This window comes from Zalophus californianus, chromosome 12, assembly GCF_009762305.2.
Source record: "Zalophus californianus isolate mZalCal1 chromosome 12, mZalCal1.pri.v2, whole genome shotgun sequence".
Lineage (NCBI taxonomy): Eukaryota > Metazoa > Chordata > Mammalia > Carnivora > Otariidae > Zalophus > Zalophus californianus.
This window is the reverse complement of record NC_045606.1, coordinates 66,312,753-66,340,400: the sequence shown is the minus strand read 5'-3', so window position 1 is coordinate 66,340,400 and position 27,648 is coordinate 66,312,753. Positions and strand designations below refer to the sequence as shown.

Sequence of the window (27,648 nt, the reverse complement as noted above, 5' to 3'; positions counted from 1 at the left end):
TGGATTTAGGTTGCTCTCAATCTGTCTAGTAGTTAAGAAACCCCAGTTGACAGGTTTTTGATGTTCAGAAACTTTTTTTCAGCTTCCTATGGCTGTATCTTGAAGATCATGGATTATAGATTTCACTGTAAAATCTCCAGGTGAATTTTTGCTAAGTTACTATCACTGCAAGAGAAATCAGAGTGGCAGATTCAACCCTGTGTGTAATAGAATATTTGGGAAGCAGTTTGAGCTTCGTAGAATGGGGAAAATGTACTTTATGGAATGCAATGAAAAGGAATCTCTTCTGGGAGGAATGCGTGGTAGTTACATTAGATATTCAAAAGTCAAACCATACTGATCTGCCTTTTGAAGTAATTATGTTGATATCTGGAGTTTAAAGAAATGTATTGCTTGTTCCCTGTGGATATTTTCAAAAACCTTTTTTTCTTAAACCAAAGCAGTTTTTTTTTCTAGTTTTAGTCACAAAGGAAAGCATTTTCTTGAAGCGCAGCTAATTATTGTATGGATGTGTGTGCGTGTGTGTGTGCTCTCCAAAACCTCCTGAAATGAGTCCTCTGTTTTTTATTTTATTTTATTTCTTTTTAAGATTTTATTTATTTATTTGAGAGAGAGAGAGAGAATGAGAGATAGAAAGCACGAGAGGGAAAGAGGGTCGGAGGGAGAAGCAGACTCCCTGCTGAGCAGGAAGCCCGATGTGGGACTCGATCCCGGAACTCCAGGATCATGACCTGAGCCGAAGGCAGTCGCTTAACCAACTGAGCCACCCAAGCGCCCCTATTTTATTTTATTTTATTTTTAAGATTTTATTTATTTATTGACAGAGACCGCAAGAGAGGGAACACAAGCAGGGGGAGTGGGAGAAGGAGAAGCAGGGAGTCCGATGCGGGGCTCGATCCCAAGACCTTGGGATCATGACCTGAGCCAAAGGCAGACGCTTGATGACTGAGCCCCCCAGGCACCCTCTGTTTCTATTTTAAATGAGTTTTTTTTGTAGAGTCAAAATCTTGCTCCTTTAAACTCACTTGTTTTAAGATATTTGTAAATGGACAATATACTAAGAAAAATTTCCCACCACCCTAACTCAAATTGAATATACTGAATAAAATTTAACCATTTCTTTAAGACTTACCACAATCCATGGGGTGCCCATCTGGCTCGGTTGGTAGGGCATGCAACTCTTGGTCTTGAGATCGTGAGTTTGAGCCCCATGTTGGGCATAGAGTTTACTTAAACAGATGAAAAAGAAAACCACTTAGCACAATCTGTGTGAAAATGTGTTCTGTACAGTGTTTGTGAGTAGCCATTTCTTCAGGGCTCACTGAGGACTATTCTCCTACAGTACATGAAACCAGGTAACTTTGTTCCTTGAATTTTTGCACCTACATTTTATGGTTTTCTTATTTTTCTCCCCTTACTTTCAGTTGTTATTTCATATTGCCATCAATACACAAAAGCAGTAAGAAGGACTTATTTATTTATTTATTTATTTATGTATGTATTTATTTATTTATTTATTTAAGAGAGAGAGGGAGGGAGAGAGAGAGTCTCAGGCACTTTGTGCTGAATGCAGAGCCCGAAACAGGGCTCAATCTCATGACCCTGAAATCATGACCTGGGCTGAAATCGAGAGTTGAATGCTCTACCCAGACTGCTCTACCCAGGCACCCCAAGAGGAATCCTTTTTTGTCTAATCTGCAGAGGTCTTGGAAGGCTGATAGCCACATTAATTTGTTAGAAATGTGTATAGAGTGAGGAAGAGTAGAGGCCCAGGGGGGTGAGGGGAGGCTGCATTAGTAAAGCAGCAGATACTTAGCAGTGTCTACTCTGGTTATACTTTTAAATTATTTTCTTGTTCTTGATTGTTGTCCCAAAAGGTGAAGCTGCAGGTGGTTGAATCGTGGGTAGTTGAACTACTATTTCAAGCAAGTCTTTCTAGTCTATTTTTACTTGTGGTTATAATCATAACATTTTTAGAAAATCTTTGTGGCCCCCTCAAGTTATATAAATCTTCTTGTTTTATTTTTCATGTACTAATAGCGTAGTGTATTTTTTTAACAAAAATGTCTACATGTGTTTCAGGGTTTTCATTTCTAAACAAGCATATCTGCATTATTCTATGTGCATATATGTGTACATGCATATACACAAATATAAACGCAGATACGTGAATGTCTATTTAATACAGGGCAGAAAAAGGAGCTCATTCTTCCAAATTGGGAAACAATTTCATATGAATCTGCTTTTTGTGAGTCATTCTCATTGCTTGCTGAGGTATCTTTATCAAGGTCACTAAAGGGTAGAAATGCTGACAGGAGAAGGAATAAGGGTGCTTTACAAAGGAGCAGTATGCCAGCACTGTGACTGTCCGCTCTCTCTGGGGCAGGGTGGGGGAGCTGCTGAACAAAAGCAATAGTTTCCAGGAACAAACAATGGCATTCTCTGTGACCTGGAGCACAGGTGGCAACATTGTGTCACCACACACCAGCTCCCTCCCTGTGACCCAAGTTAACTGTGCCTGCAGCCTCTTCTACCAGGCCGGCCAGCATCTCAGACACTTGAGACATCCTGCTTTTTCTTTTTGGTTTTAAAAAACATTCCTTATAATGGACATAAAAAATAGCACATTATATATTTTTTAATTAAAGAACAACCCCGGCAAAATTACAAATCTCTAAATACATGAGAGCCTGAGTTTTGTTGTTGTTGTTGAGATTTTATCTGGAATTGCTAAATACTCCCCTGACTGTGAGCTCAATGAAGGTGAAGACAGGTTCTGCTTTGCTCAACATGGTCTTCCCTGAGTGGCCCAGGGCCTTGCATGCAGTAGGCCTGCAACACTGTTGATCGACTGATTGATGGTAGTTACAGAAAGAAACTTGCCTGTGGGTGGAGATTAAGTTTAGCCCATACAAGGATAAATCAGGTCAAAACACAAATGTGTTTATGTTTGTGTCTTTTACAGATTTATTTCCTCTTGTTTCTCCTCATAGAGCTTTGAAAACATACTTGAATTTTATGAGGAGCAAACGACATGTCCCACTATGCCATCTCAAATCTTTTCTGAGTTCAGGTTTCAACTTCATTGTAGAAAAAGTAAACACGGAAAGGTATATTTTTAAAAATACCCATAATCTCACTGCCCAGGAACAACAGCCACTGACATAGTTGTTTCCTTCATATTTTTCTGTAGTTTTGTCTTTCATTTGTATCTGTGTTCACATAATTGAGGTGTTATAAGTATAATTTTGTTTCTGCTTCTTTCATGTTCTTTCATAAGCATATGCCAGTCATTAAAACCTCTTCAAAAAGCATAATTTTAATAGTCATGTTGGGTTCCATCATAGAGAGATGCCGTGTAATCAAGTTAGATTCATTTCTCTATTGTTGAACATTTAGATCATTTGGAATATTTTATCTTTATGACCATCTAAAGATAGTGTTTGTGCATATCATGTGCACATAATGTTTGAGCACAACAGATTCCTTTCTTGGAATGGTTTCCTAAAAATAGACTTGACTATTTTTAAGGCTTTTGATTAAGTATTGCCATATTGCCTTCTGGTTTTATTACAATTTGTGGATTAAACTTCTACCAGCAGTGAATAGGACTGTAATAGTAGCTCATAGCAACTATCTCTCTCTCTTTTTTTTTTTTTTGTCTAGTGTGCCAGGCACTGTGCTAAATGTTTTGTGTGTGTTATCTCATGTAACTGTAAACATAGCAATATGAAGTAGGTATTATTTTATACCTGTTTACAGATGAGAGACTGAGGCACAAAGACGCTACATAACTTTTCCAATATCATACAACCAGATTTGGGATCCAGATGATCCAACTTCAGAGCCCTGGCCCTCACTATACTGAAGGAATCTTTACCAGCATTGAAAGGTAATGCTATATATCCAGTATTTTAATTCTTTGCTAATTTCGTGAAAGAAAAGATAGTATCTTGTTGTTGTTTCTAAGTTTCATTATTTTAATATTAGCAACTTTATGTGCTTTCTTATTATAGTTACTAGCTAGTTATATTTCTTCCAGTGTGAATTGTCTCTTTTTATCATTTGCTACTTAGTGACTCTTCTCCCTTTTTCTAAAAAAATATAAACTTATTAAATATTAAAAATATTCTGATTTTTCTGTGCCTGTTGGTGGCTAAATATTGCTCCTGTTTGGTATGTAATTGTATTTATGATATTTGAACTTGTGAAAGTTCTTTGTTTTTAAGAAGTCAAATATATTATTTCTCTTTGTAATTCCTTCCATCGCTAATTTTATGCTCGGAAAGTAGTTCCATATCCAGATATCAGATATTAACTTAAATTTTCTTTAAAAACTCTATCTTTTCCCTATGTGGATCAACCAGTCTGTTTACCTAGAAAGGCTTGCTGGTAGCCACAGGTTTCTTCTATTTGTCTGAGATTGCACCGTTAGAATCTGAGTGGAAACAAGTATTTTCTAATATTTCCAGTACTCTAAAAACAAAATTCACAGAAATTTGAAGGCAGCAACTTTGTCTGCTCCCTCTCCCTAGAAGAGAAAAACAAAGAAAGCATAGATACACATTGCTAGTGATAATGATTTAATACAGAGGATTGGGTTTTGGTCCTGGGCCTTCTGCTTTGGTGTCACTAACACAAGTTCCCTTTTCTTGGGAACTGGGCTGACTGTAAGTCTAAGGAGCCAGAACACTAGAGTTACTCATGAAGCGTCAATTTTTGAAACATAAGCCCTAAAAGGACATATTTCCAATCACAGATATCTGCCTTTTGTGCTAAATCACTGTGGAGCAGTCTTTGTTTACAAAGCATCACATTATCTGTCAACAAAACCTCATAATGCCACAATTAAGACTCCTTTCATTTTCCCAGCACTATTTGCGGATAGTTCTTCACATAAAAACTTTGAGATTATTTTCATTCTACTAATTTATGCCAACATAAATGGGAGTATAAGATTCTGTTTAAAAATAAGCATAAACATATTTTGGGGATACAGTGTAAAATCTGAAGCCTAAAATTAATATTTACATGCAATTTTCAGTGATTTATTAATTAACTCTCAACTAAAGTAGCTCTGATGTTGAAAGGGCGGATTTGCTGTTGGTTCCTAAACTACTTTAACTGCCAGGAAAAAAACCCTACAATTATAAACAAGACATAGGCAACCATGGTAACAGATCTACTTTCCACAACAAATAAATTTTTTTCAAAAACAATTAATGTTCCTTAATGTTTGACTAATTGTTACAAGCACTTCCATGATATCTGTTACATTTTTGAAGACATTGATGTCTTCATAACCATGGATCTAGATGCATTAACTTTATATTAGTTTTATGTACCTAGGTTATACTAATGTTAGACCTGAAAACCCTATGACTGCGTTTTGCTCCAATTTTAGACTATTTTATTATGCACATACTTTCTCAACAAACAGTTAATAATCTGGAAGTTATATAATGATTTATAATGCTTGATGGGATATTGAGCAGTTACTATTTGAAAGTAATAACTGCAATGGAAATCCAAGTGGTTTTCCAAATATGAGGAGCAGTAAATCCCCTCCAGCTACTTTTCATACCATAAGACTAGAAGATATTTCACAAGTTATCTGGACCAGCTTTAAAGAAACTGAATGCAATAAAAATTATTTCCCAGAGTGCCTTAATCAGAAATGATTATTCAGAACAACAGCTAAAATTTATTGATCACCTACTATATGCCTGAGAGTGTCCAATCAATTGGCATGGATTTCTCGGGTACTATGTCATCCTCATTTTATACTTAAGGAAACTGAGGCTTGTAACAGTCAAGTAACTTGTTCAAAGTCAACCTTCTGATAAAAGGAACTAAACCTGGGACTTAAACCTGACCTGAGTTCAGGAGCTGAGCTCTTATCTCCTATGTAATAAATAAATGTGGACCACATTTTGCCAACCCATCCTAGGTACATGAATATTAAAAAGGCTGGCTTTTCCATTCTTCCTAAGCTTCATTCAGCCAACATAATGTTCAAGATATCTGGGGAATTGGATTCTATAAAAAAGATGCCAGAAGTGACCCAATTAGCCAAGAACACCTATTTCTAAAGGTGACTAAGATTGTTTGAAGGTCCCTCATTTTTGAAAGCCCTTCTTTCTGAATAATGCACCACCTCTTACATAGAATCTTTTCTGTGTAGGAACAGAGATCAAAGTAGCCTGGAATGGCTTTTAATAGGATTCTTCTTTTTTGGGACGCATGGAATGTCCCTGTGTGACTAATTTATAGCCATTCTTTAAGTAAATAAGTAAATTTGGACCAAAACTCTAAATACTAAGTGCACATTTGAGGCTTTTTGATGCTTATTCTCCCTTGCCATGAAAATATTGCCAATTTCCTGATTGTGCTCTATTATGTAAGATGGTATCATTGGTGAAAGCTGAGTAGTGGGAACATGGGACCTCTCTGTACTATTTTTGCAGCTCCTCATGTATCTATACTTTCAAAATAAAAAAGTTTTAAATATTACCACATTTCCATCTTGCTAGGAAAATGAACTTCTGAGTTTTGCAGCTGGTAACTTGCATCCAATTAAGGTTCCCCTTGGGGTCTTGGTCGTCAATTTGAAAGAAGCACTGATGTGTGAAATGGGCACAATTCGTTATCATACGAGGACCAACAGAGCACATCCATAAGCCTGCATCAGAGGGTCAGCCACATGCCCTTGTCCTGGTATCTAGCTGAGGACCAGGCTGTTTTCTGAAAAGCCTCATTAGAAATGAAAGTCAGCCTAGTGAGGAAGACTCTCAACTGCCTCTAGTGGCACTAGTCCCCCTGCAAAAAGACAAACTCAGCAGGTGACAGGATGAGTCCCAGACACAGGTCTTCAGTGAGTTGGGAGGAGTCAGTTATGCTACTTGGCCTGGCTGCTACTTCTGGATACTTACTTGTACATATCAGTGCCAAACCCTGACAAGGACAGATCACAGGAAGGCTGGGTTCTGGGAAAGGAACGTGCAAGAGAGAGAAAAGCAGAGCAGTCTTGTGCAGGCGAGCAAGGCCAGTCCTGAGCAGAGCTCCAAGAGCTTACAGGGCCCCTGTCATCAGGAGGACTGCTCACATGGTCACCCAGGACATCTACTCTTTGTGAGCTGCCTTGAGCAACTAGGAACAGTTCCCAAAATAAGACATTGATTTGAAGGATTGGTGGAGGGTAGAAGAAAAAAAGTAAAGATTTGTTCTCAAGGCACCTGCTTGAAATACAATCCCTGCTTTTTGTTTTTGTTTGTTTGTTTGTTTGTTTGTTTGTGTAGAAGGATAGGAGGGAGATAAAGAACCCTGATAACTTCCCCTAGCTAATGAGGCTGATCCTGGAAGTTTGTGGAACTCACTTTGACCCATCCTGCCCAGAAACACTGCCAAAGAAGGAGCTTTGTCCCAGTTGGTATTCAGAAGAACCTGTTCAAGGTGGTATCTGGAACAAGGTTGCAACTTTGAAAAGATAGAGCCCTGCACACAGCATGAATTCGGAGGTGGAAGAAGATCTGCTAACAGAATTTGGGAAGACAAATGATAGGTCAGGGAATACAAGGAACTCTTGCACGAGCCATTTCATAGACTGCCCCGAAACTGCCCATTCATCTTCTGCCGTCAACCTACCAAAAGCCCTATTGGCGTCCCTGGAAATAGATTGCTAAATAAGCCTAAGCTTTTTTTGGTTCATAGAATTGGTGAATCAAAGGGGCAGAAGATTTATCTCATGCCTCTAAAGATCATTTATAACTTGGCTAAGTGGCCTAGGATAAAACCACAATAAAGGTGATTCATGCAGGAAATCCATTCTGTTGAGGCAGAAATGAAAATCCACATTAAATCACAGTCTATTCTGTGCACGGGAGAATTGAAGTGAGCCAAGCTCAGTGGATTCCCAGGCACACTGAAAGCTGAAAACCATTGTTCTTGTAAAATGGGGGAAATGAGACTCTTTTAAAGTGAGAATGCAGCCTCTAGCTCTGAGAGCAGGGAGGTACTCCTGACCGGGGTGAACAGCCCAGTGGCCCTGCCAAGCGGGAGTCTGGGACTATATTCCCGGATGGCAGCCAGCCTGGGGATCTATTCAATTACTGCAAGTTCCTTGCCAGGAGGTTTTTATCAGCTGCACTATTTATCAAGACGATTGGACCCAGTACAAAAACCCACCTTTGCAAATTGCCACAAAAGGACTGTCTATGTGGCTGAATCAGGGATGTCTGCTGCCTCTTGGCTTTTGAACTCAACTGTAAATTTACTGCATTTTCTCCTGGCTGGAATCACCTGGAAAATTTACTTTCCCCTCTCCTTCACCTTCCCTTCTTGGTCTAGAGGTCTCATGTATTGAGAGATGATGTAAGTGCAAGAGCAAGCTCACAGAGCAATCACAATGGACCCATTATTTTGCATGTGATTTATTATTTTTTGTGTGACGTTAAAGTCTTCTCAGCTTCTTTCCTTTCCTACAGCTGCAACCACACTTCTTCCCATTTTCCTTCTGCTATCTATTCTCACTCTTGGGCATTGGTTATGACAAGCCCACATACTCACTTTTCAGTGAGAAGTTGACTGATGCTGCATCAGAAGGCCTCAGTTTTATAGGAAATTAACAAAAAATGTAGTCTTTCTAGTATACTTAATTTGGCATTTTCCTTCTCCATTGGTTCTTTCCTTTATGTTAACCTTCATTCATACAGTAACATTGCATGTGACGTAAAACATAGTTATTCATTCATAATGGACAACCTTTAATGCAAGCCGATTGACAGCAAGGGAGTCGGAAATGGAGATAATCCACAAGCGCATACAGATCACTGTGGCACTCACCATAAACCATTGGTGCTCATCTGTTGTCTTTGCTGAAAGCTGACAGTGACCACTGTGACACATTCTGAAGGGTGGTTTAAGCGGCATGTTTAGAGCTGTGATAAAGGTAGGACTTCCATCCACAATGTATTTAGCAAAGACAAAACCTCATCAAAGTAAAGCCCCTTCCCTGAAAATAAGTAAAATATATTAACTTGTTACACTCTTATCAGAAGTGCTGGTGTCGCTGTAGGTGACAGGGACTTGTCTATTGACAAAACACTTGAAAACTGGATTTATATGAGAATCATTGGCTTTCTTAAAAAATAATTCATGTCTCTTCTTATGTCTAGAAGGGATGCACTGCAAACATCAGCCATAAAGAAGGCTTATTTTATGGTGAAAGCAATCTGGTAGATTGTAGATAGAACACTAAGTGTGTCTGGTCATACAAATCTAATGAGCATGAGCTAAAACATACTGAATGCATCAATTAACCAGAGTTCCTATTGGATTTATTTTTTACAAAAACTGTTTCTCTGGGACGCCCGGGTGGCTCAGTCGGTTAAGCATCTGCCTTTGGCTCAGGTTATGATCCCAGGGTCCTGGGATTGGGCCCCGCCTTGGGCTCCCTACTCAGTGGGGAGTCTTCTTCTCCCTCTCTCTCTGCCCCTTCCCCAGCACTTGTGCACTCTCTCTCTCTCTCTCCCTCTCTCTCAAATAAATAAAATCTTTTTAAAAAATTGTTTCTCATCTCAATACAGTCAGTACTTTGATTCGTTCACCTTTCAAAGACTAAGGGAAAGGATATGCTGCTGGTAACAGACTGCTGCCCATCAAACTAGATGGAGAGAATTAATTTAATGAAGAGTTTCTATTTAGGAAGAAGCAGTAGGAGGAAAGGGCAACAGTTGGAGCTTTTACCAGGTTGGCTGGTGTTTTACATGCTGGAGAAGCAGCTGGAAATTTGGATGACAGTTTTGAAAGCCTGATGATCAGAAAAAGGTCACTGAAATTGAAATGGTGGGTGGGAAAGTGGAGCAGACCAGGATAATGTGGCAAACCTGAATCATCTCATGCGTGTTAAAGCTTTTAAGGAACGCTTTTCTTTTTGCTTCAAACAGTTTGCTATTCTCTCCAGTGACTACTGTCCCATGAATGACATAGATTATTTGCCTTTTTTTCTTACACCTAAATCAATTCTAAAAGCAATTTTTAAAAGTTCAGTTTATACGATAAAGAATGTTCCCATCAGACCTGAGTCACATTGTGAATGTGTCTTTTGCCTTAGTATGTAGTTTTTTTAAGCCAATGTTGTTCCCAAACTACCTTAGAAACAATGTGTGTATTTACAAAACTAACAAACATTGTAGCTTGGAAAATTCCTTTGGCACAGACAAGAGCCTTCAGCCACAAATGCTCCTGACTTAAAAGCTGAGCCAAATAAAACTTGACAGCAAGGCAAAATATTTTATAGGCAATGTGACATTTTATAATAATGGAATAATAAATGCAGAAAGGAAAATGAACCAAAGCTGAAATATCATCTGAGATCCATTGGATACTAAAGGGAGGTGAATCTCATTTAGAATTTTCCTGTTTTTATTACACTAATAATTATGTCTATGACTGAAGCACTCTTCAACTTGGAGAACTCCAGTATTTCTAATCACATTGTCACATATTACCAATCACTTGTCTGTATGAGATCTGGACGATTCAGTGCAGAAGCCTTGGTAGCATGCTAAAGTGGATGGATACAGAAAGAAAGTGATGGAAAAATCACAGAACCACTTCATCAAGCACTTCAATTTGCAACCAAATCAAGCAATGTTTAAATCAACCTGAAGAACACAATCTAACCCCAAACACTTCTACAACTTGACATTATATCAGATTACCAATGGAATTAATAAAGACCAAGTAAGCTTCCTTGCCAATGTCCTGTCTTCCACCCTACTACAAGACTCAGTGACCAGAGTTGATTTGGGTCAGTTTGGGAGAATCAGCAAGGGTCTATCAACCACCTTTCTAGTCCATAGGACAATGGTAAAGAGGGTACAAAGCATTGATGTTTTAGTCTGGGGAAAGAGAAATAGTCAAGGCTTGTTTTTAACACAGTGGGGTTAGATTAGGATGAAGAGAGAGCTAGGATTGTGAGGAAAGTTGGTGTATGGATCCTCGCCCAGGCCAGGAGATATGTGTCTGCCTTTTTGAAGCGCTGGTCAAATGCACTTTGGGTTCATTCCAAATGGATGGACTCCAGGCTGGGAAAAGCCCATCAGTCCTCATGTTCATCACACAGAAACAGGTATTTCCCCAAAAGAATGACCATGGTATAATACTGAAGAAACAAACCAAGGCAACAGGAAACTCATAGTCATCGAATCAGTGGATAAAACAATGATTTTTGCTAATGTATTAATTAATTATTCATTTGACAGACTTTTATCATTTGACAGTAGTCTTAGGCATTCATCATTTGACCTAGTTTTCCACAGTAATATATGAAGTGCTGGAGGACAACTGGAAATGATGTAAGCATCTTATCTCCGGATATTTGGTTTCATTAGGTCTGGAGTGGGGTCTAGGAAAAGGTTTGTTTGTTTGTTTGTTTGTTTGTTTGTTTTAAACTCCTGAGATGATTCTAAGGATTAGCAAGTTGGGAACCCACCAATCTGAAACAGAGGTTCTGTCTCTGTGTTGCCTGGTAGGTCAGAGAAGGTGAGCAGGGAGGAACCCGAGCTGATGCAGAAAACACTGAGTTTGGCTCCAGTCTCTGTGCCTACAGCACACCAGCTATAGGGTGTGTCGCTGAGGAAGACTCAGAACTGTGGATCCAAACACTACCTTACTGCTTAGAAGCTGTGTGACCAGGAGCGAGTAATTAAACTCCTGGAAGGGATACTTACTCCACCTCCTTTCAAGTGTTAAACATTCTAAGTGAGATTATAACAAGGCCTTGTCTGGCGCCTGGTCCATCAACAGGCTCAGTTTCTGCCCTCCTCCCTCGCATATGGCGTGGCCTTTCTTCCCCACCTCCTTTAATGTTAAAAATTGTTTTCATTCTCCACAGCCCAATCCCAGCCTACACACTCCACGAGAGCTTCTTGACACCCGCCACGCCCACCACCACCCTCACTGACCTCCCTCCTCTCTGTACTCCTTTGGCCCTTAGATTCAGGATCACATGATCTGATACCCAACTGTCCTCCAGTTTCTTCACGAATATTGCTTTCGTCTTCCGGTCCTAGCTCTCCTTGAGCTCTCGGACAATGTTTTCTTCATGGAGGTGCAAAAGAATTCCTTGGTGGTGGACCAAAAGTACCTGCTGGGCGGCTGCCATAAAAGGCATCTAAAGAGGAAGGGGAAACCCTCAATTTTCTGTCGACATAATGCTGTGGAGACCAACCGGGGTTGCCACTGCTTCTCGTAGGCATTAGGATTCTGAAATAATCATCCGAATGCCAGTCTCCTTCCACGCCCACTTAACTTATTTTGTTGGAAAAATGCAAAACCTGCATTTTCCATGAACCAGATCTCACTCTAGGCACAGAGTGAATGCAGTGTCTGTGTTTAGCATCCCAATGTGATAATTATGCATTATGCTTACTCCATGGCTGAATCTTACATTTCTATACTGAAACACAAAGGAATGACTAAATACTCTAGTGTGTCATCTTGCCCTTCCTTACCATCGTGGTTTTTTTCTTATCATCTAGATTGCCCCCATGCTGAAATGTGCCTGTAAAAATAACTGCGAAACTTCAGATGTATATATGATTTAAAATGTGAGTGATGAGAAGAGGTGAATTGCAGGGACATCCGTGCTAGCAAACACATGAGCATATTGGGAAGAGGTAGTACCCTGTGTGTGTGTGTGTGTGTGTGTGTGTGTGTGTGTGCGCGCGCACGCGCGCGCACGCGCATGCGTGCCTGTGGAGAAAGCAGATTTTTTTTTTAATGAGGAACAAAAGCTGAGTTATGTAAGCAGCACTGTTCAAAACAGCTTGTATAGCAAGAATGGAAACAAGGTATGAATATTCATAAGTAAAATGGAAGAAGCGTTCATTTGCAAGGAAGAAGAGGAGATGAAATTCTGAATATTGTTCGACCACAATTTTATCCAGGAAGCTTTAGATGTGTATATCACATAATATAACATACAAACACAAAACCAACTGACCCACTGCCTCATTATTCCCCTTCTTCAACACACTAATAACCAGTTTATTAATATTTCTACATGTTATTCAGTTAGGTTGTCTTAAATTTGATTCTTCTTTGGACACGTCCACTAAAAGTGGAAGAAGAAAGAGATAACAGAAATAAGAATCATATACAAAAATTAGCTGCAAATGAATCAAAGGCTTAAATGTAAAAGCCAAATCTATAAAACTCATACAAGAAAACATAGGAATAAATCCTTGTGACCTTGGATTGGGAAATGGATTCTTAGATATGACATCAAAAACATAAGCAAGATAAGAAAAAATAGATAAGTTGGGCATTATCAAAATGAAAAACTTCTGTGCTTCCAAAGACATTATCATTTGCAAATCATATATCTGATAACAGCCTTGCATCTAGAATATATAAGGACCCTTGTAGCTCAGTAATAAGAAGTCAATAGCCCAAATAAAAGTAGGCAAAGGCGGGGCACCTGGGTGGCTCAGTCGTTAAGCATCTGCCTTTGGCTCAGGTCATGATCCCAGGGTCCCGGGATCGAGCCCCTCATCAAGCTCCCTGCTCAGCGGGGAGCCTGCTTCTCCTTCTCCCACTCCCCCTGCTTGTGTTCCCTCTCTCGCTGTGTCTCTCTCCGTCAAATAAATAAATAAAATCTTTAAAAAAATGGGCACAGTATCTGAATAGACATTTCTCCAAAGAAGATATACAAATGACCAATAAGTGCATGAAAAGATGCTTAACATCATTAGTCATCAGGGAAATGCAAATCAAAACCATGAGATACTACAGCACACTCACTAGAATGGCAATCATCAAAAAGTCAGGTAACAAGTGTTGGTGAGGACATGGAGAAATTGCAACCCTCGTACACTGCTGGTAACAATTCCTCAAAAGGTTGAACATAGAATTAGCATTTGACCCAGCAATTTCACTCCTACATATATACCTAAGAGAAATGAAAACATGTGTCTAGGTAGAAACTTGTATACAAATATTAATAGCAGCATTATTTATAATAGCCAAAAAATATGGAAACAATCCAGACATCCATCAACTAATGGATGGATAAACAAAATATGGTTATCCATAGAATGGAGTATTTTTCAGCCATAAAAAGGAAAGCACTGATTACATGCTGTATCATGGATGAGCCTTGAAAATATTTTGCTAAGTAAAAGAAGCCGGTCGCAAAAGACCACATATCATGTGATTCCAATTATATGAAATGTCTAGAATAGGCAAACCTCTAGAGATGAAGAGTGGATTAGTGGCTACTGACGGTGGTGGAGGGTGTAAAAGGGTGAGAGCTGAAAGGATATGGGGCTTCCTTTTATTTTTATTTTTTAGGGATTTATTTATTTGAGAGAGAGAGAGTGAGAGTGGTGGGAGGAGGGGCAGAAGGAGAGGGAGAGAGAGAACCTCAAGCACACTCCTCGCTGAGTAAGGAGCCCAACATAGGGCTCAATCTCATGACCCTGAGATCCCTATCACCTGAGTTGAAATCAAGAGTCAAATGCCTAGCTGACTGAGCCACCCAGGCACCCTGGGGCTTCCTTTTAAAATGATGGAAAATGTTCTAAAATTGACTGTGATAATGTTTGCACAACTCTGTGATTATACTAAAAACCACTGAATTGCGTACTTCAAATGGGTGAATCATATGGTATGTGAATTAATATTTCAATAAAACTGTTGTAAAAGAAGAAAAAGGAATAAAGAAGCCTTCACCATGATCTTGGACTCTGTTAGAAACCCAAACTTTTTGTCAAGTGATTCTCTATCGGGGCACCTGGGTGGCTCAGTTGTTAAGCGTCTGCCTTTGGCTCAGGTCATGATCCCAGGGTCCTGGGATCGAGCCCTGAGTCAGGCTCCCTGCTCAGTGAGAAGCCTGCTTCTCCCTCCCCCACTCCCCATGTTTGTGTTCCCTCTCTCGCTGTCTCTCTCTGTCAAATAAATAAATAACATCTTTTAAAAAAAAAAGTGAATCTCTATCAATGAAATTACCAACAAATTGAATGATATGAACAACATGAAAAGAAAATGATCAAATGAAACCTATGTCCACCTCTAATGCATTCTCAAGCCTATGTACCACGATGTGCCTTTTTAATGATGGGGTCTAACATAAGTGAGATTTTTTTCCCCTCAAGTAGAACTTTGATCCCTCATACCTTTGCCTTGAAAATTGGAAGGCTCAGAGCAAAGTTGATGTCAAATGGCAGACTATAAGGTAGCATTTGTCACAGTGTTCAATCTCCGGAGCTTAAGCTTGATAGTGTTTTTCTTTTCTACATGAAGCCAAGAACAGATGGAATAATCTTCAAGAATTTGATTAGGAAATCAGTGGATCTTGAGAATGAGATGAAAGTATTAACTTTGGTATCAGGTATAGTAAGGGCAAAAATTAAATACACTTCAACCTGTTCACAGTATTTAGATAATCAGCCCAGAATTGATCTCTAGGCCTGTGTTTTCAAATTCTGCTCCATAGAGGTCGAGGAAGGTATGTTCCAGGTTCTCCAGAGAAGCTCCACTTTTACCTGTTCTAAATATGGAGTTTCTGCTTAAGGAAGAGATCCTACGACTAAACAAACAAGTGTTGAAGCATTCCGTTTTAATTCACAGAAGCATCCTGAGCTTTCCCAGCCTCACAAGGTTTTTGGCAAAACATGAGTCAGGTTAAGGTTCCAACTTGACTCACAGAGGAAATCCCACCAGTTCACAGAAGCCCTGCTTCATATAAAAGACCTCCCAGCCCAAATATTTTTCAGAGTCTCCTGGAGGCATTTTGCACACGCTCAAGAACAAGTCACCATGTATTCATTCAACAAGCATCAGTTCTGTGCCTGGAACAAAGCAGGTATCTGCCAGGTATCAGGTGAGGACTTCCTGCCCTTCCCTCACCCTTGACCTTTGTTCTTTTGGTCAGGCAAGACTACTACTTTCAATGAAGAGAGAGAGAGCATCTTTCTAGTCATTTTTGACCAGCTACTAATGAAGAAATGCCATAACACCTGGAGGAAACACGATCCTCCCTAATTCTTTTAACACAAACACAAAACAACAAGATGTTCTGGCTGTTTAAAGAAAAATCTAAGGGGCACCTGGCTGATGCAGGGGACGAACCCATGACTCTTGCTCTAGGGGTTATGAGTTCGAGCCCCATGTTGGGTATAGGGATTACTAAAAATAAATAATAAATAAACTTTAAAAAATAAAGTATACAATTTAATGTTTTTTTTTTTTAATCTATACTGCCTTAGGTCAGTGATAAAGCTAGATTTTTCATCATTTAGCTTTAGACTATGGAATCTCAAAGATTAATGGAATTTCATTGTTCATAGAATAAAAGGGCTTTTGAAAATCTAACTTAAAATGAGCCATTGCTGCTTTCATGTGGCATCTAACTAGCAGTTTCTGACTTGGCCTCATCTAGTTTCCCACTGAAACATGCATAGAAACTGAGATCAATGAACCCTTAGATAGACAGTTCACCTATTACTAGAACACGTGTGGCACCTGCACTAACTCATTAGTGGAGTTAATATTTGAAGAGCTGAAGCTGCATTTGGTGGAACCAACAAAATATTTTGTGATTGAAAAAGCCTTATCCCTCCCTGGCTCAGGGACCTGAGTCTCTCCCAGTCATAACTTGCATAAGTGTTCTGCCTTCCCCCCATCGGGAGGCCCAGACCACCCTTTTCAGATCAAACTAGTTAGAAAAGATTGGGTATTTTGATTTTTGTCTCTATATTTATATTTTTGGCAATATTGCTTCTATATGCGTTTGGCCAATACTATGGTGAAATTATCTTAAATTTAAATTATGATACAAGGAATTCAGTTTTGTTCACTGATGCACATCTAGTACCTAGAACAGTGCCCTACAAAGAGTGGACACTCAATTAATATTCATTGTTTGAATGTGTGTATATAATTAGTTTTAAAAAGTCAATAGGACCACAATTAACTTCTAATCACACTTGTACTTTATTTTTTAAAGATAATTTAGGTACAAAATTCTTTAATAATGGTTTAAAAATTTTATAAAGAATTTTATCATGAAATTCACCAAGAGCTCAGAGAAATACAGGAGTTGGTTGAAAGAAAAAATAAACATTTAACAGCAAGGGAACTAAAATAGCCTTTGTTTATTAGTGACCTTCAAGGAATCAGCCCTGTGTCCTCTCTCTGCCTAACCAAAGTGTTAACAAGCCTCGTCATTTGCTGGAGCAGAGCTAGGTTCCCTGTCAATGCCACTGACACTGGAAGGAAAAAGAAATAATTACTTCTTAAAGCCACACATTAATTTAAGCACTTGGGAAAATTCAATTTGTGAAAAATAAAGAATTAAATGGGAACAAAAGAAATACTGTGTTTCATGTCAGACTAGAAAGGTTAGAGACGGAAACTCAGTGAACAGAATGAAGTATGTGGAAAAACAGCGAGTTGAAACCCATGGGGAGACCAGCCCCGTACAGCAGTGTGGTTGGCATGCACCTCTGCACCAGTGAATGGGGACGGTACCTTCTGCACACTACTACCACTGGTTTCCCGCTGTTTAGATAAGGTGCAGAATGCTCACTAACCTCCTGGCAACCTACTTGCTTTAGGAAGGACATTCATATCATGAGCACTGATTGGAGGTTTAAGTGTCCATGAAGTGAAAGGTAGCTCTGAGGCCTTCTTTATCCTTCTCTTTCCAACCCTGCACCAGACTTCTGTGATTTCTATATCAAATTACTTTCTTCCTCTACCTCCTCAACTTTGACAGATCAACATGAAATACTAGATTAAAATGATTTTAATTCTGCCATTTAAAAGTGCTGTAAAATATAGGTTTTATTATTATTATTTAAGTATGGTAAGGCCACCAGATCAGAAGACAACTGCCCCTGAAAAGATCGTTTGTTATAACTTTAGATCCCCAGAGGAGGATCATGCCACGCCATGCCACGGAGGGCTACATAGGGAAGCGCCAGGGTCAGTCAGGAGGCAGAGGGAGAGGGGAAAACGGTGAGCCAGAGCCTTTATTGTGATTTCCGTAGGAAGGCATGGGCCTGGCATGATGAGAAGGTTTAGGATTGGCTAGTTTGGATAAGTTTAGTGGGTTCCGGGGCATAGGGTCTGTCCCTATTTGTCTAGTACCTAGTCCTGGGGTGATTAGGGCAAGTGGATAGTGGCCCGAAGTGTGAAAGCCAGAGGAAGGAGGTGGGGGTGGGGATAAGGGCCCTGGATTGGTTGGTTTGCATTTGAAAGGCATGCTCAGGGGCCAGTTGCTTACTCTCTCTAGGCATTGGCTAACCCTGGGAATGATAGTTCCTCCAGGGTCAGCCAGGCCCCAGATGTCAAAGCATCAGAATACTGAAAATAGAAGACACAGTTAATACAAATGGCCCTTGCATAGATTCAGTTTACCCAAGTAGTAAACCAAGCATTTCTCACTTGGTGACTTCCATTCCAATGTGGAACTCCAGTACTGAAAGGTCGGGCTACCTATAAATTCAAACCCATAAAGAAGGGTTTCACACTGGATATGAATAAACTGCTTCTATTCCCAGGGAACCATCATCATCCTTGCCCTGGTGATTTGCCCTATCTGAGTCCTAAGAAAAATACTGCAGGAGGACGCTCTATGCTTTATTATTGACCATTAACTTGTCACACTATGAAGGAAAAGGGTGGTTTAGGACTGCTGATGAGAGCGAGAAGATTTTCTCTCTATCACGAGGTGGAAATCCAACCTAGTACATCAATAGCAGAAGCTCTTATCACTCAATAGAAGTTCAGAGACTTGGAGAAATGGACCTGCAGGAAATTACTTTCACGGAGGAGAAAAAAAAATGACATCGGGTTATTGGTCCCAAATGGCTCATCCTAACTTCCAAAAATAAAATACAGATGAAGATGTCAGGAGAAGGGAGACATTCAACCACATTTAAAACCAAGACTTTCTACCAGCCTATTACTGGAATTTGGAAAGAATGCTCTCTAGCACTAAAGCTGATGGAATTGGAGAGAAAAATACAATCAGTGGCTCATTAACTGAATGCCAATTTGCCTAAGGTGGGAAGTGCTTGCCTTCGTCTTGCACAGTTTATGCCCTGGCTATTAAAATCCAAAGGAGGGCTGTATGGATTTTTCTTCCTCTGGGATGAATAGGCAAGCAAAACAAAAACAGAAACAAAATAAGCCTGTGGGGGGAAAAAGGGTATTACCAAGGGATAAAGAATGCCAAAACAAGATGTTGAGAACTCCAGAGGAAAAATAAACCTCTGAAATGACTTTATTTCAGAAACTGAAGGAAATTGTTAAAAACTGTCAACCTCAGCAGGATTAAAGAAGACATATCTATCCTTCATGAAAAAGAAGCAGGAAAAAAAAAAAAAAAACAGAAATAGAAGAGCCTGAGATGCAAAGGGAACTGTATAAGATAAGGAAGGTATTCAAGAAAACTAAAAATGTAGTAACAGCAGAACGCAGAACCACAACAATTACTGGGAAAAAACAAGACTGCTAATTCAGAAAATCAAATCAGTGATAGAGATAGCAAGATTAAGAAACTCTTCAGGAGAACAGAGAAAGAGAATTAAGAAATTAAAAAAAAATGACAAGAAAGGAGATAAGTGTCTAGGACAGAAAATAGAGTCAACAGAATAATTATTTGGTGTACCTGAAGAAAAATTGAAGGGCAAAACAAGAGCAAGAATCAGACATAAATGTTGAATACTTTCAAAGACCAGAAAATACTGGGGAATTCAACTCAATTGGGTTTACCACATTTCTAGAAACTTAGATACATACTGACAAAATACTTGCTTTACAAGAACTACAAGAAAATAAAAAAATAAGTCTATAAATTGGAAAGTGAGTTATGTGCAAAAGATAAAAATCAGGTTGTCCTTAGCCTTTTCTTCTAAAGACTATGCTAAAATGCTAAAGACAAAATATTGGCAGAGTTTTGAGGCAGAAAATTGAAATGTAAGAATTTTATCATATGCAAGGTTGTTTTCTCGCAGTGTGAGGTCAACATAAAAACATTTCCAGAGTGAAACGTTTATATGAAAATATGTTATTAGCTCTTTACCTTTTTTTAAAAGAGAAACTGAAATAAAGAACTCAAGATTGTAGATTTAAAGTCAGCCAATAATGACAGGCACCACTTAGTTCAAATAACTGTTGAAAATTTAGTTACAGTACCAAATGCAATTCTAAAATAATTTTTGAAAAAGAAGATTTCTACGACAAAAGAATAATTTAATTCTCCAAATCTTAATCAAAAACTTCAAATTGTTACACAATCTAGGAATTAGGGTGATTATGGTAGAAAAAAAAGGTTCTTAAATTCCACATTTCATATAAGGAAGACGCAGAGGATTGTTTTTCATTCTTGATTTTGATGTAAGAAGATTACAGTTTTTTCATGTTTATTTTAAAAAAAACCTTAAAGATAGCCAACAGCAACACAAAACACACAATATGTAACCTTCAAATCAATGAAGATAAGTGCAGACATATTATGATGTGATCCTAGTTTTAGTTTTAAAAATGTCTATGAAAATCTATATGTAACATGGTAGGATAATTTTTTCAATTTTCACAGTTTTCTAAAATAAACATATATTAATTTTAAACATCAAAATTGTTTTTTTTACAAGAGATGTCTCACATATATAAATGAAAAGAAATTCATTGGCATTTTCCAACCAGTTTCCCTGAGCCACGTTTGTTTGCTCTGTGCAATTCACCATCAAAGCTGTCCTTATGTGCAGAATCAATTAAACATCCCCTGAGAAAATGGGCTTAGTGCAAACTTCCAGTTGTATTTTTGGAAAAAAATGACCTGAATCCCTTTAAACAATGATTTGCACATCAAACATCATTTGCACAACATTTGCACTGAGGTTGCAGAGAGAGTTCTTCTTTTCTTTAAATCCTAGAATGGCAACTACTCATGTACTTTCATTAGATAGTGATCTCTTTCAAGCCCAAGATTATTTCTTTTTTCATTCCCACTACCCAGCCCAGGGCCTGGTTATATGTTTGTCACATTCAAGTGAAATGCAATGATGTAAGTTAGATTGTTCTGCCGGATGATTGTTGCCATCACCATGTTCATTCTCCTTATGGATCAAAAGGCAAGAAATGCACAGCCTCAGATTTCTTTAGTTGCATCTTGAGCCATTCCAAATGATTCCTTCCTCCGTATTTTTTTTTAAAAGTTTACTCACACCTGCAAAACCCAGGTGGTGTTTGTTACTATATATGCTTTTAATTACCAGTAGCTTAAACGAGCCATAGTTGTAAAATTGCATTTTCTCCTTAAATTTAAAACTCTTTCCATCATCTGATATTATTTAGGTCTTGACTTTTCTTCCCCCAAGTTCTGTGATCTGCATTAATTTTATTTTCTTCAGAAAACCTGTTTGAGCTAACAATGTAAACGTGGCACACTTTTTCATACCCCCAGGCCTTTGCTCATACTGTTTACTTGGCGCAAGTATCCTTTTCCCCCAGCATATTTATACTCATCTGAATTCAGATATCACCTCCTTGATGAAGCTTCTCCTCCAGCTATGGGTTTCCATTTCCCATTGTACAGTCATTAGAATGTTTATCAAGTAGCGCAGGACCTGTATCTCCTTCATAAACCCAATTTATGGAGAGTTGTGTGTGAGGCCCTCTCCCAGACTCCCAGGATATAACATTGAACAGGTAATGAACTATGACATGGTACTGTCTTCATGGAGCTCCAGAGCTTATCTAATAAGATAACGATTAGTTTTGACAGAACCATGATCAAAATAGATGGAATGATATTCATGAAGTGTGTGTGTGTTGGGGGGGGGGGTCTACTTTATATAGGTAGTCAAGGCAGACCTATTGGAGGGCAAACTAAGGCCACGGTCCAAAGTACAAGAAGGAGCTAGACATGTAGAAACTGGGCAACTGCCTTCCAGGCAGAGAAGAGAGCAGATGCAAAAGTCCTAAGGAAGACACAATCTCTCTCTGTTCAAGGAAAAGAAAAGTTTAGCATGTCTCAAGCAGAGGGTGAGAATCCCCCACAAGGGAGAAGGGTGGCATGAGCTGTCACTTAGGCAGAGGGACCCAGGTTGTGATGGCCCAGCAGTCAGTGGGAAATTTTGATTAAATCCATTAGTCATGAGTTACCATTCAAGAGTTTTAAATAGGGAAGTGACATTACCTCATTTTTATTTTTAAAAGAAATGAAAATTCTTCACTGGGGAAGTAAATTGGCATGAGACATGTTTTGGGTGGATAGGAGTGCCATTTTACTGAAGTTGGGAAGAAGGTGGGGCGAGGGGTGTTGGAACAATTGGGTTTTAGACACAGTATGTTTGAAGTGAAAGAATCAAACAGGCAGGTGGATTTATGAGCTTGCGGTTCATGAGAAATGTCTGGCTCAGAGATTTAGTTTGAAAGATATTCTCATATACATAGTATTTAAGGCTATGGGCTAGGAATGGATTACTTTGGAAGGACCTGGAATAGGACTCAGGCCAAGTCCTGAGGCAACCAAATGTTTGGAGGTCAGATGGAAGAGGGAAAGCTAACAAAGGAGCTTGAGAAGAAGGGGCCAGTAATGTTGAGGAGTGTTATTTGAAGGAAAACGAAAGGAAAGTACTTGAGAAGGAGCGAACAGCCCAGTGTGTGGAATGCTGCTGGGAGTGGAATAAATGAGGACGGGTTTCCTTCCGAGCTGATCCAGCCCAGCTGGTTGGTGGCCTTGTCCAAAGCAGTTTCGATGGGGTGTCAGGAACAGAAGTTAGATTGGAATGGATTGTAGAGGGGGTCTAAGTGAGGAAGGAGAGATGATGCGGGGAGTAGCTTTGAGAAATTTTGCTGTGAAGGAGAGCAGAGAAATTACTTTCTGCCTATCTCCACAACATATACAAGACATAGGTTTTTGGACACATTACAATACTTCTTTCCAAGACTACTCAAAATATAAGAAGAATCAAATAGTAATATTTATAATAAATGGTGTGAGTAGAGAGAAGTCTCTGTTAATCATAGCACTTGTTTTGTTAGTTTCTGTTCTATCCTGCACAGCTAAATAAATAATAGCTGACATCTTAGGAACAATTGAAACTTGCCCAAATAAAATATATGATTTTATTCAGCACTCATAACAGCCCTATGAAGCAGGGGCTCTGATTATCCCATCTTATAGATGAGGAGTCCAAGTCTTAGAGAGTTAAGAGATTACATCAGACCAGAGACTTAGAAAGTGGTACAGGCTGGATTGGAACCCAAGTTTTGACTTCAGAGTATGCATTCCTAAACTTTGCAAAACAAGAGTTGGAGATAAAAGAGAAGGTATTAATGACATAGGATAAAAACCAGAATCTAAGTCATCCTCATTTACAGAAAAATGGTCTTTCTCAGTTCACTCATAATTTTGGTAACAAGATGAATGCTTTTGTTAAATAATCCTCAGCAGTAATTTAGAGAATTCTGCTGGTGAGAATAAATGATGGAGGCTTTTGATGTGATCCCTCTACCCCCCCCCCACACACACCTTTTTAATGCAAGCAGGAAAGAGATTTAGGAAATGCCATCAATGTCCCACTAAATCTGGAATATTTAAGATTTAATATTCTAAAGGTCTCTAACAATATGCCCCAAACATTCATAAAGGAAGTGTCTGAGTAGAAGTAGTATGTCCTTTATTTATGGGATTTATGAAAATGTGCTTATAGCAATAATTTCTAGGTATGTTTTAAAATAAAGTAGGTTCTCCAAACATTTGACTAACCAGAACCCATATCCCATCAGTGGTTAAGGCAACATCCAGGTAGAAATGTTGAGTCTCACACATTGTCTAAAGAGATCCCCAAATGTGTACATGTAAAGAAGAGACAGATGGAGAGTGAGCCTGCACAGGATGAATGCCCCCTTAAAACAGAACCCACTTGGCTCTCCAAACCAATAGCTGCTGTACTCATTCAGAGAGCAAAGAGACACAACTCAACTCTAAGAAATGTTTAAGGCACACAGTCATGCAGTCATCCATGCATTTAGTCATCTCACAAATGGTTTTGAGTTTTTCAAAGCACGTAGCATTGCAAAAGAGGCAGTTCAAGCTTCTGAGGAATTTTTGATCATCAGGAAGAAAATGAGTTCCTTGGCTTACTTGCGAAGTGCCACAGGAGTGATAGACGCCAAAGCAAGGTGGTTGTGAGAACAGAAAAAAAGAGTAGTGAATAGTGTGAAAGACTGCATTGCAAAGGTGTAATATAGGTGGTTTTTGTTTAATTTTTGCAAATTTTAAAGGAAATATGTTGCCCACTGTTTAAATTGCAAAGAAAAGAAGTACAACAAACACATAATTCATTCTCAGGGAGCACTGTTATTTCTGGGTATGCATTTATACAATTGATACTGTACATAGATACAAATATAATGTACATATAAAAGTCTGTCTCTTTTTTCATTCAGTGATATGTCATGTTTCCTGCCACATTATTTAATTTTCAACATCATTAAAAATTCTTCATATATACAGGTCATTTTGACGAGTGTTTAATATTCCAGTATATGGATAAACAGCAACCTATTTAAGCATTACCCTTTTTTGACCATTTGAGTTCAGGGCAATTTTTGATTGTTGTAGCTTATAAGATGACTTGGGATAAACACTTTAGTGCCAACCATGTTTGTCTTTTTCTCTAATTATTTTAAGTATACAATACCAGAGTGAGTGGGAGTGCCTGAGTGGCTCAGTCGGCGAAGCATCTCACTCTAGATCTTAGCTCAGGTCTTGATCTGAGTGTTGTGAGCTTAAGCCCTGCTTTGGACTTCACGCTGGGCTTGGAGCCTACTTCAAAATAAAAAAATTAAAAACATCGCCAGAGTGAGTGATGCTTCTGGATCAAAAGACAGGGACATATTTAGGGCTCTTTTTAAATGATTTTCCAGAAAGACTGCAGCAATTTCTACTTCTTCAAGGAACATATAGGTGTGTCTGTCTCACTAAACTCTAGACTACCATAGTCATTTTTAAAATATATATATATATATTTATTAGTTCGATGAATAAAACAGTTACTCATAGTTTTTGAATTCTTTGAGTTCTTTACTTAAATTCCATTAGTATTCCATTGCCACCTGCATTTTCCCTTTTGTGAATAATCTTTTAATATCCCTTGTTCATTTGCTTTTTGGCGCGCTAGCATTTTAATGATGTGTTTGAGTTCATTGTATATCAAGAATCATAATCCATTATCATATTTGTAACAAATATTTCCAAATATTTTCCTCACTAATGGTTTGCTTTTCAATTGTCTTTGTTTTCTGTCATTAGGATGGACAAAAGCAGAGGCAGAGATGCATTAAAGCATTTGATGCCTTTGGAAACAGGAGGGTTCAGGTGGGTGTGGAGTTTCTGGACACATGTGTGCCTCTGTCCCGCAGGTGAATCTGAAAAGTGGCTATTAAGAGCTGTGTATGGTTCATAGTTGGATTATTGTTAGTATACAGTGACAAACTATTGGAGGCTTAAAAGAAAAAGAAAAAAAAAGGTAGTGATATAATTAGACCCATCTCATAGAAATGGAGATCTAGCAGTAGGGAAAAGGATGAGTGTGAGGGGAAAGGGACCTTCTCCGTCTGTTCCTGGACTATTGACAGAGCCTCCTCAGTGATCTCCTAGGGTTAACTTACATGACTTTTTCTTTATGCTTAAATTTGAATATTTACATTTAAGTTAAAATAAGGAATGGAGTATGGGATGAAAATTTCTTTCTCAGAGAAAGAAAATAGGTAAAGATAAGTGAAGATATCAATAAATTAGAAAGGTTTGTGAGGCTGACATTAAAGGAATACAGGACTTTCTTTTCCAAAATGGGCTTGTCTGGTGGACATATTTGACTAAATCCTAGAAATTATGTAGAAAAGGAAGAGAGATAAAATCGTAAGAGATAGGCAAGCTTGAGAGCAGAAAGCATTGAGTGTTAGAGTTTAGAATTATTTGTAGGGATAGGTAACCTTTATGTTTTTAGACACAAATAAAGTAGTTCATTGGGGACATTAACCTGGGAATGTGTAGTATGGGTTGAAAAGAGAGGGAATAGAAGCAGGAAGATCAGTTATAAGTTTATTGCTTTGATACAGTATTTCTGGAAGGCAATTTGGTGATATGTAGCAACAAATAAAATACATCCATCTTTTGACCCAACAATTTCACTCCTGGGAATTTATTAAAGAAATAATAGAAAAAGTGTTTAAAATTGTATGTGCAAAGATGCTAACTGAACTGTTCTTTATAATAGAGAAAAAATTGTAAAACTAAATATCCAACAATAATCCATAAGATGAAATACTATGAAGTGATTGTCATGACACAAATCTGTATTTATTAACCTTGAAATGGTTTCAAAATATATTTAAATGAAAGCAGAGGGATGAAAAACAGTATGTTTAGAATGCCTCCACCTTTACTTTAATTATATATATCCTCTCATCCTGCTAATGCTTGTTGAATTGTCATCTCCGTGATGGTTTCTAAAGCAAACCTTATTTAGAGTAAATTTCACCAGATAAAATAGTCAAATTCCTCTCTTTCCTTCTTGTAAGGAATGAAGTAAAACAGAATATGGGCTAGGGCTTATTTATATATAGTCCCTGATCCAAAATGGCACCCAGTATGACTGTGCCTAATGTTAAAGCAAGTTCCATGTTCTGTAGGTTTGTAATATACAGTAATATACCAGTTCTGTTTCATTTCAATAATTGCAGAGGTACTTTTCCCCAAACACAATTTATCATCTGATAGCCTTCAAATCCAAGTCTTCAGCAGTCACCGTAAGTCAGCTGTAGAAGTGTGGTATGGATGATCATGGTTCTGGATTGAAAAATCTGCTTTCAATCATCATCTGCCACTTTATATGAATTTGGCAGGTCACTTAACCTCTTTGAGTCTGTGTTTCATCCTTAAAATGAGGATATTTTAAAATATATTTCCTTTAGTTGATGTGAATTGAACACAAATAAAAGCCCTTCCTTGACTTAGTTCTTGTCTCTCTAGATTAGGAATTTCAGACTAGATTGTTTTACTTTTTATCTTAATTAAATTAAAAGTAACCCGGGGTGCCTGGGTTCCTCAGTCAGTTGAGCATCCTACTCTTGGTTTTGGCTCGGGTCATGATGTTGGGGTTGTGGGATGGAGCCCTGTGTTGGACTCCATGGTCAGTACAGAGTCTGCTTGGGGTTCTCTCCCTTTCCCTCTTCCTCTCCCTTCCCCACTGCCCCTCCCCATGCTCAAGCTCTCTCTCTCTCTCTCTCAGATGAATAAATAAATAAAATCTTAAAAAAAGTAACATACCCCTAACCCACTGTCTAAAATGCTGAAATATGTTTCCTTTATAATTAGTCTTTTTGGAATAAACCACAGATTATTTTCCTCAAATATCATAAAACTTTCCTATTTTCATAAGTGTACATGCAAACTAAGGAGGATTTCAACTTAATTATGAGTATTTAAGATATATAATTATGTTATTCATGTAACCTACCTCAGATTTATAATCAAATTCATAGTCTATTTTCCAGAAAAGTAGGCCTACCTTCTTTAGGTTCATCTAAAACATTTTGCTCATGGAAACAAAATGCTATTTA

At 38.4% G+C, this 27,648-nt stretch overlaps 1 protein-coding gene across 1 annotated transcript in view; it reads left to right on the top strand.

The window, feature by feature from the left end:
• Positions 1-3,774: 3,774 nt before the first annotated feature.
• Positions 3,775-27,648, top strand: part of ELMO1 (engulfment and cell motility 1) — a 553,802-nt gene continuing 529,928 nt past the window's right edge. Inside the window, exon 1 of the mRNA XM_027573071.2 lies at positions 3,775-3,892. The gene's annotated coding sequence lies outside the window, so the exon portion shown is untranslated. The remainder of the gene's footprint in view (positions 3,893-27,648) is intronic.